This window comes from Triticum urartu, chromosome 2, assembly GCF_003073215.2.
Source record: "Triticum urartu cultivar G1812 chromosome 2, Tu2.1, whole genome shotgun sequence".
Lineage (NCBI taxonomy): Eukaryota > Viridiplantae > Streptophyta > Magnoliopsida > Poales > Poaceae > Triticum > Triticum urartu.
In genome coordinates, this window is record NC_053023.1 from 30,437,151 (window position 1) to 30,447,885 (window position 10,735).

Consider the following 10,735-nt stretch of genomic DNA (forward strand, 5'->3'; position numbering starts at 1 on the left):
ATTTCCCCAAACTTTCATGGTCGACCTCGTGCGGAAGTCCAAATTGCTGCAGCAAATAACTCAACTCACCTGAATGCCCGGGTCGAGGGTGACTCCATACGCGCCCTTCGGATCTTGGGCGGCCATCGGGAAGGAGGCGCAAGGAAGTCCAAGAACACGGCGGCGTGTCAAAGTAAGAGCCTCCAAGAAGACGGCGGCGGGGAAGAGCAGGCGCCTCCAAGAACACGGCGGAGCGGAGCAGAAGCCCACGAAGAAACCAGCGGGTCGAAGAAGGCGGACTCCAAGAAACCTGTCGGGGCAAAGAAGTGCCCGCCAAGAAACCGGCTGGTCGGAGATGGCGCCCTCCAAGAAACAATGGTGGCGGAGATGTTGTCGGCCGCGGAGCCTGCGGGGTGGACCAAGAACCCTCCGGGCGGGACGATTCGTCAGCGAGCACGTAGTGAGCGGGGAAATGGATGGCGGGCTACGACAGGTACTCGCAGGGCGCGTGAGCGGCGAACTGGATGGAAGGTGAAGGCAAGGACTCGTTTTCCAAACGAAAGGGAGGATTCGATCGGTTTCAAAGCGAGGAATATATATACACTTTCCTTTTGGTTCCGCCCAACGGCTAGGCTGGCTAGCCGACCTTAGCTTCCTACTGCTAATTACATCGCCGGTACATTTTGATACACTAAATGCCACAAATTGATTGCTCCGCAATGCAAATTGACTCTGCATTAGCCAAGTGGGATGCCTGCCACATCGGCTCGAGGCACTTGGCCGTCACTCCAACATTTTCGGAAAACCCTCCGATGCATGCTGAAATTACTTCACACGGTCCCTAACGTTGGAAAAACAAACCTTCCATTTCTCCAACGCCCGAAATCCCTAACCATGTTGCGGGATGCCACATCGGCTCGTGGCACTTGGCCGTCACCCAAACATTTGCGGGAAACCCTCCGATCAAGGACTTCCTCGTCCAGCAAGTCCTTTATCGTACGAGGCTATGGGGGAGCAAGACCAGATTTGGTCGGCGCCCTTACCTCCACGGGGATGGGAATGACTGGCGGCGAGGTCGCAGAGGCACACTGGGGTGGCGGGGTAGGGGCACGGTGAGTTAGGCAAGGTCAGGGATGGGCTTCGGCGAGGCAGCTAGCTCGGGTGCTCAGAGCGGGCATACGCAGGAGAGAAAAAGAGGAATGTTTTTTGAACCGGGCACTGCCAGACGCCTTAATGCTCTCACTATTGTGAATGTTTTTTGTTTTCTTGTCATTCCGGCGCCAATTTGTTTGTAATTCATTCACACACATAATAACTACTGTTCTTGGAACATCTCATCTTTCTTTCTAACGTCCAAACCTTCCCTGGAGTTCATCGGCATGGGCAACCTCTCCTCTCTTATTTCACCGTCTGAATGACAAGTTACATGCTATGAATGACAAGTACTACATGCTAGGTAGCGTTCACAAGCAAGAAAATCCATTTATTTCGGGTCAATAGCTCATGTGCGACATCTTTGAGATGAATTGGATGAGGAGCGACATAGTTGACGAAAATATCTCTGGTGCGACCTATTTGGGGCCAACAATAGCTCCAACGTGACATGGCCCTGTTTAACCATGGAATGCAAAACACAAGGGGTTAGTGGTTTGAGTTATGACACGCAGGACCCATCAGTTATCCACATGAATGTGGGACCCACTACTTACTCACATGCGTGCAGGACCCACAACTTATCCACATAAGCATGCTCGTGCTCATCAGCGTGCCCCGACCCGAGCCATCCACGAGCCCGAGCCAGCCCACCCCCCATTGCCTGCCCTTCCCCTTTCCCCTTTCCCCTTTTCCCCACCTTATTCTTCCTCTTCTCCGGCAACGAAGCGCGCCGCCGGCGAGTGATGTCTAGCTCAACTTCGGCCTCCCGCCAATCATGGCCGCAATACGGTCCAGTGCCATTGACAAGATGCCCCGATTGCCCGTGCATGGAGCCTCTGAAGCATTTGACTTGTGTGAAGGAGGAAAATGGAAACCGTGGGCGCGAGTTCGTCAAATGCTTGAGTAGGCCATAGCCGAGGCAAGTTAGATCCGTGTACCGCACCAAGCAGCTTATCTAAATTCTCCCTATTTCTTTATTTTTCCGTTGAATTTGGGCGGTAGATATGATCTAGGGTTCATGCCGCCGTCGACCCCTGCTTACCCTGTTTATCAGGTTCTGAAGAAATGTGGGCATTTCGAGTGGATCGATGAGTACGTTGAGAGGTTGAAAATGCAGGCTTCAGCACAAGATCTCAATTTCAATTTTGGGGGGCAGCTTGGTGTGGAAGACGCCTCACATTTGGTGGACAGAGCCGATCCGATGATGGACAGTGTTGAAGTGAAGTGTGAATTGAAGAAAATGGGCACGCAACTAAAGCAGCTGATCAATTTGAAGCAACAAGCAAATATGATGGCTGGAGCATTTTATTGTTGTGTCATTGCTATGGGTTTCTTTTACTTGATGTTCATCACTCGCTAGAAATTTTTACCGTTTCATTTTGTGTTTCAAGCTAGTTTCAGAGTCAGGGGTCCCTGGTTTCAGTTACTGTTAGCTGAATTTGAATTTGTGTGGAGCAAATCCTAAATTCTGGTAACGATATTCAGACCCAATGATATTCTCAGTTAACAGAGTGCATGTGTGAAGCAATTGATGAATGAAATGTAGCAATTCATATAATGCAGCAATTCTAGTAATTCATAAAACGCATCAAAAAATGCAGTAATTCTTCAGTTAACAGAGTGCATGTGTAGAGTTCACAGTAAAAAAACGTTATTGGGCCGTGGGCTGATGAGTACTGTGACAAAAAGCAGGCCCAAATAGAAAACAAACCCACCCGCTTGGTGCAGCAAATGTAGCAATTCATAAAATGGCTGCATGAACACATGCATGTATTGTAACTTTTTTGTTTTGCTTTATATATTTGTTGCTTGTCTACGGTTCCATGAAACCCAAATTAAACGGGGATATGTGAAAGCCTCATAAATCATTTTTGGAATATTTATTTGGGCATTTGAGTTAATCCAATAATTATTTGCACAAATAAAATTGCACCCTAGACCTACTAGCTAGGGTGGCTCTAATAGCCAGGGCCTAGATACATGCATGCCCACATGCAGCACACCAATATAAGATTTTTTTTCTTTTTGCAAAAACATTTGAGTACCCATACACTTGCATGTCCATAGTGGAATCCTCCTTGTATTAGTAACATAAGTCTGAAACATTTAAAAAGTTCAAAAAATTTCAGAGTGAAGTGGAAAATCATCGTAACAAGAAAATAAAGTTTCTACGATCTGATCGTAGAGGCGAATATTTGAGTTACGAGTTTGGTCTTCATTTAAAACAATGTGGAATAGTTTCACAACTCACGCCACCCGGAACACCACAGCGTAATGGTGTGTCCGAATGTCATAACCGTACTTTATTGGATATAGTGCAATCTATTGAAGGAAATATGCCCTAGAGGCAATAATAAAGTTATTATTTATTTCCTTGTATCATGATAAATGTTTATTATTCATGCTAGAATTGTATTAACCGGAAACATAATACATGTGTGAATACATAGACCAACAGAGTGTCACTAGTATGCCTCTACTAGACTAGCTCGTTAATCAAAGATGGTTATGTTTCCTAACCATGAACAAAGAGTTGTTATTTGATTAACGAGGATCACATCATTAGTTGAATGATCTGATTGACATGACCCATTCCATTAGCTTAGCACCCGATCGTTTAGTATGTTGCTATTGCTTTCTTCATGACTTATACATGTTCCTATAACTATGAGATTATGCAACTCCCGTTTACCGGAGGAACACTTTGGGTACTACCAAACGTCACAACGTAACTGGGTGATTATAAAGGAGTACTACAGGTGTCTCCAAAGGTACATGTTGGGTTGGCGTATTTCGAGATTAGGTTTTGTCACTCCGATTGTCGGAGAGGTATCTCTGGGCCCTCTCGGTAATACACATCACATAAGCCTTGCAAGCACTGCAACTAAATAGTTAGTTGTGACATGATGTATTACGGAACGAGTAAAGAGACTTGCCGGTAACGAGATTTGAACTAGGTATTGGATACCGACGATCGAATCTCGGGCAAGTAACATACCGATGACAAAGGGAACAACGTATGTTGTTATGCGGTCTGACCGATAAAGATCTTCGTAGAATATGTAGGAGCCAATATGGGCATCCAGGTCCCGCTATTGGTTATTGACCGGAGATTTGTCTCAGTCATGTCTACATTGTTCTCGAACCGTAGGGTCCGCACGCTTAACGTTACGATGACAGTTATTATGAGTTTATGCATTTTGATGTACCGAAGGTTGTTCGGAGTCCCGGATGTGATCACGGACATGACGAGGAGTCTCGAAATGGTCGAGACGTAAAGATTGATATATTGGAAGCCTATGTTTGGACATCGGAAGTGTTCCGGTGAAATCGGGATTTTACCGGATTACCGGGAGGGTTACCGGAACCCCCCGGGAGGCTAATGGGCCTATTGGGCCTTAGTGGAAAAGAGAAAAGAGGCAGCCCTCTAGCTGGCCGGCGCCCCCTAGAGTCCTATTAGGAATAGGACAAGGGGCCGGCCCCCCTTCTCTCTCTTTCTCCCCTTGAGTCCTAATTGGAATAGGAATTGAGGGGGGGAGTCCTACTCCCGGTGGGAGTAGGACTCCTCCTGCGCCCTCTTCCCCCTAGGCCGGGCGAACCCCCTTCTCCCCTGCGCCTTTTATTACGGGGGGCAGGGGGCACCCCAAGACACACAAGTTAATCGTTCCTTAGCCGTGTGCGGTGCCCCCTGCCACCAAATTCCACCTCGATCATACCGTTACAGTGCTTAGGCGAAGCCCTGCGTCGGTAGTACATCAAGATCGTCACCACGCCGTCGTGCTGACGAAACTCTTCCTCGACGCTTTGCTGGATCGGAGCCCGAGGAACGTCATCGAGCTGAACGTGTGCTAAGAACTCGGAGGTGCCGGAGTAACGGTGCTTGGATCGGTCGGATCGGGAAGAAGACGTACGACTACTTCCTCTATGTTGTGTGATCGCTTCCGCAGTCGGTCTGCGTTGGTACGTAGACAACACTCTCCCCTCTCGTTGCTGTGCATCACCATGATCTTGCGTGTGCGTAGGAAAATTTTTGAAATTACTGCGTTCCCCAACAGTGGTATCAGAGCCTAGGTTTTATGGTTTGATGTTATATGCACGAGTAGAACACAAGTGAGTTGTGGGCGATACAAGTCATACTGCCTACCAGCATGTCATACTTTGGTTCGGCGGTATTGTTGGTTGAGATGATCCGGACCAACCTTACGCATACTCTTATGCGAGACCGGTTCCCTCGACGTGCTTTGCACATAGATGGCTTGCGGAAGACTATCTCTCCAACTTTAGTTGAACCAAGTGTGACTACGCCCGGTCCTTGAGAAGGTTAAAACGGAGTCTATTTGACGAACTATCGTTGTGGTTTTGATGCGTAGGTGAGATGTGTTCTTACTTAAGCCCGTAGCAGCCACGTAAAACTTGCAACAACAAAGTAGAAGACGTCTAACTTGTTTTTGCAGGGCATGTTGTGATGTGATATGGTCAAGGCATGATGCTGATTTTATTGTATGAGATGATCATGTTTTGTAACCGAGTTATCGGCAACTGGCAGGAGCCATATGGTTGTCGCTTTATTGTATGCAATGCAATCGCGATGTAATGCTTTACTAGATTACTAAACGGTAGTAATAGTCGTGGAAGCATAAGATTGGCGAGACGACAACGTTGCTACGATGGAGATCAAGGTGGCGCGCCGGTGACGATGGTGATCATGACGATGCTTCGGAGATGGAGATCACAAAGCACAAGATGATGATGGCCATATCATATCACTTATATTGATTGCATGTGATGTTTATCCTTTTATGCATCTTATCTTGCTTTGATTGACGGTAGCATTATAAGATGATCTCTCACTAAATTATCAAGGAGTGTTCTCCCTGAGTATGCACCGTTGCAAAAGTTCTTCGTGCTGAGACACCACGTGATGATCGGGTGTGATAGGCTCTACGTTCAAATACAACGGGTGCAAAACAGTTGCACACGCAGAATACTCAGATTATACTTGACGAGCCAAGCATATACAGATATGGCCTCGGAACACGGAGACCGAAAGGTCAAGCGTGAATCATATAGTAGATATGATCAACATATTGATGTTCACCATTGAAAACTACTCCATCTCACGTGATGATCGGTTATGGTTTAGTTGATTTGGATCACGTAATCACTTAGAGGATTAGAGGGATGTCTGTCTAAGTGGGAGTTCTTAAGTAAATTAACTGAACTTAAAATTATCATGAACTTAGTACCTGATAGTATCTTGCTTGTTTATGTTGTAGATAGATGGCTCGTGCTGTTGTTCCGTTGAATTTTAATGCGTTCCTTGAGAAAGCTAAGTTGAAAGATGATGGTAGCAATTACACGGACTGGGTCCGTAACCTGAGGATTATCCTCATTGCTGCACAGAAGAATTACGTCCTGGAAGCACCGCTAAGTGCCAGGCCTGCTGCAAGAGCAACGCCAGAAGTTATGAACGTCTGGCAGAGCAAAGCTGATGACTACTCAATAGTTCAGTGTGCCATGCTTTACGGCTTAGAACCGGGACTTCAACGACGTTTTGAACGTCATGGAGCATATGAGATGTTCCAGGAGTTGAAGTTAATATTTCAAGCAAATGCCCGGATTGAGAGATATGAAGTCTCCAATAAGTTCTATAGCTGCAAGATGGAGGAGAACAGTTCTGTAAGTGAGCATATACTCAAAATGTCTGGGTATAATAATCACTTGATTCAATTGGGAGTTACACTTCCGGATGATTGCGTCATTGACCGAATTCTCCAATCACTGCCACCAAGCTACAAGAGCTTTGTGATGAACTATAATATGCAAGGGATGAACAAGACTATTCCCGAGCTCTTCGCTATGCTGAAAGCCGCGGAGGTAGAAATCAAAAAGGAGCATCAAGTGTTGATGGTTAACAAAACCACTAGTTTCAAGAAAAAGGGCAAAGGGAAGAAGAAAGGGAACTCCAAGAAGAACGGCAAGCAAGTTGCTGCTCAAGAGAAGAAACCCAAGCCTGGACCTAAGCCTGAAACTGAGTGCTTCTACTGCAAGCAGACTGGTCACTGGAAGCGGAACTGCCCCAAGTATTTGGCGGATAAGAAGGATGGCAAGGTGAACAAAGGTATATGTGATATACATGTTATTGATGTGTACCTTACTAATGCTCGCAGTAGCACCTGGGTATTTGATACTGGTTCTGTTGCTAATATTTGCAACTCGAAACAGGGACTACAGAATAAGCGGACACTAGCAAAGGACGAGATGACGATGCGCGTGGGAAACGGTTCCAAAGTCGATGTGATCGCGGTCGGCACGCTACCTCTACATCTACCTTCGGGATTAATATTAGACCTAAATAATTGTTATTTGGTGCCAGCGTTGAGCATGAACATTATATCTGGATCTTGTTTGATGCGAGACGGTTATTCATTTAAATCAGAGAATAATGGTTGTTCTATTTATATGAGTAATATCTTTTATGGTCATGCACCCTTGAAAAGTGGTCTATTCTTATTAAATCTCGATAGTAGTAATACACATATTCATAATGTTGAAACCAAAAGATGCAGAGTTGATAATGATAGTGCAACTTATTTGTGGCACTGCCGTTTAGGTCATATCGGTGTAAAGCGCATGAAGAAACTCCATACTGATGGGCTTTTGGAACCACTTGATTATGAATCACTTGGTGTTTGCGAACCGTGCCTCATGGGCAAGATGACTAAAACACCGTTCTCCGGCACTATGGAGAGAGCAGCAGATTTATTGGAAATCATACATACCGATGTATGTGGTCCGATGAATATTGAGGCTCGTGGCGGATATCGTTATTTTCTCACCTTCACAGATGATTTAAGCAGATATGGGTATATCTACTTAATGAAACATAAGTCTGAAACATTTGAAAAGTTCAAGGAATTTCAGAGTGAAGTTGAAAATCATCGTAACAAGAAAATAAAGTTCCTACGATCTGATCGTGGAGGAGAATATTTGAGTTACGAGTTTGGTGTACATTTGAAAAATTGTGGAATAGTTTCGCAACTCACGCCACCCGGAACACCACAACGTAATGGTGTGTCCGAACGTCGTAATCGTACTTTACTAGATATGGTGCGATCTATGATGTCTCTTACTGATTTACCGCTATCATTTTGGGGTTATGCTTTAGAGACGGCCGCATTCACGTTAAATAGGGCACCATCTAAATCCGTTGAGACGACGCCTTATGAACTATGGTTTGGCAAGAAACCAAAGTTGTCATTTCTTAAAGTTTGGGGCTGCGATGCTTATGTGAAAAAGCTTCAACCCGATAAGCTCGAACCCAAATCGGAGAAGTGTGCCTTCATAGGATATCCAAAGGAAACTATTGGATACACCTTCTATCACAGATCCGAAGGCAAGACTTTTGTTGCTAAATTCGGAAACTTTCTTGAGAAGGAGTTTCTCTCGAAAGAAGTGAGTGGGAGGAAAGTAGAACTTGACGAGGTGAATATACCTACTCCATTATTGGGAAATAGTACATCACAGAAAACTGTTTCTGTGAGAACTACACCAATAAGAGAGGAAGTTAATGATGATGATCATGAAACTTTAGATCAAGATACTACTGTACCTCGTAGATCAACCAGAGCAAGATCCACACCAGAGTGGTACGGTAATCCTGTTCTGGAAGTCATGCTACTAGATCATGATGAACCTACGAACTATGAAGAAGCGATGGTGAGCCCAGATTCCGCAAAGTGGCTTGAAGCCATGAAATCTGAGATGGGATCCATGTATGAGAACAAAGTATGGACTTTGGTTGACTTGCCCGATGATCGGCAAGCAATTGAGAATAAATGGATCTTTAAGAAAAAGACTGACGCTGATGGTAATGTTACTGTCTACAAAGCTCGACTTGTCGCGAAAGGTTTTCGACAAGTTCAAGGAGTTGACTACGATGAGACTTTCTCACCCGTAGCGATGCTTAAGTCTGTCAGAATCATGTTAGCAATTGCCGCATTTTATGATTATGAAATTTGGCAAATGGATGTAAAAACCGCATTCCTGAATGGATTTCTGGAAGAAGAGTTGTATATGATGCAACCAGAAGGTTTTGTCGATCCAAAGGGAGCTAACAAAGTGTGCAAACTCCAGCGATCCATCTATGGACTGGTGCAAGCATCTCGGAGTTGGAATAAACGCTTTGATAGTGTGATCAAAGCATTTGGGTTTATACAGACTTTTGGAGAAGCCTGTATTTACAAGAAAGTGAGTGGGAGCTCTGTAGCATTTCTGATATTATATGTGGATGACATATTACTCATTGGAAATGATATAGAATTTCTGGATAGCATAAAGGGATACTTGAATAAAAGTTTTTCGATGAAAGACCTTGGGGAAGCTGCTTACATATTAGGCATAAAAATCTATAGAGATAGATCAAAACGCTTAATTGGACTTTCACAAAGCACATACCTTGACAAGATTTTGAAGAAGTTCAAAATGGATCAAGCAAAGAAAGGGTTCTTGCCTGTATTGCAAGGTGTGAAGTTGAGCCAGACTCAATGCCCGACCACTGCAGAAGATAGAAAGAATATGAAAGATGTTCCCTATGCTTCAGCCATAGGCTCTATCATGTATGCAATGCTGTGTACCAGACCTGATGTGTGCCTTGCCATAAGTTTAGCAGGGAGGTACCAAAGTAATCCAGGGGTGGATCACTGGACAGCGGTCAAGAACATCCTGAAATACCTGAAAAGGACTAAGGATATGTTTCTCGTATATGGAGGTGACAAAGAGCTCACCGTAAAAGGTTACGTTGATGCAAGCTTTGACACTGATCCGGACGATTCTAAATCGCAAACCGGATACGTGTTTACTTTAAACGGTGGAGCTGTCAGTTGGTGCAGTTCTAAACAAAGCGTCGTAGCAGGATCTACATGTGAAGCGGAGTACATAGCTGCTTCGGAAGCAGCAAACGAAGGAGTCTGGATGAAGGAGTTCATATCCGATCTAGGTGTCATACCTAGTGCATCGGGTCCAATGAAAATCTTCTGTGACAATACTGGTGCAATTGCCTTGGCAAAGGAATCCAGATTTCACAAAAGAACCAAGCACATCAAAAGACGCTTCAACTCCATCCGGGATTTAGTCCAGGTGGGAGACATAGAAATTTGCAAGATACATACGGATCTGAATGTTGCAGACCCGTTGACTAAGCCTCTTCCACGAGCAAAACATGATCAGCACCAAGGCTCCATGGGTGTTAGAATCATTACAGTGTAATCTAGATTATTGACTCTAGTGCAAGTGGGAGACTGAAGGAAATATGCCCTAGAGGCAATAATAAAGTTATTATTTATTTCCTTGTATCATGATAAATGTTTATTATTCATGCTAGAATTGTATTAACCGGAAACATAATACATGTGTGAATACATAGACCAACAGAGTGTCACTAGTATGCCTCTACTAGACTAGCTCGTTAATCAAAGATGGTTATGTTTCCTAACCATGAACAAAGAGTTGTTATTTGATTAACGAGGTCACATCATTAGTTGAATGATCTGATTGACATGACCCATTCCATTAGCTTAGCACCCGATCGTTTAGTATGTTG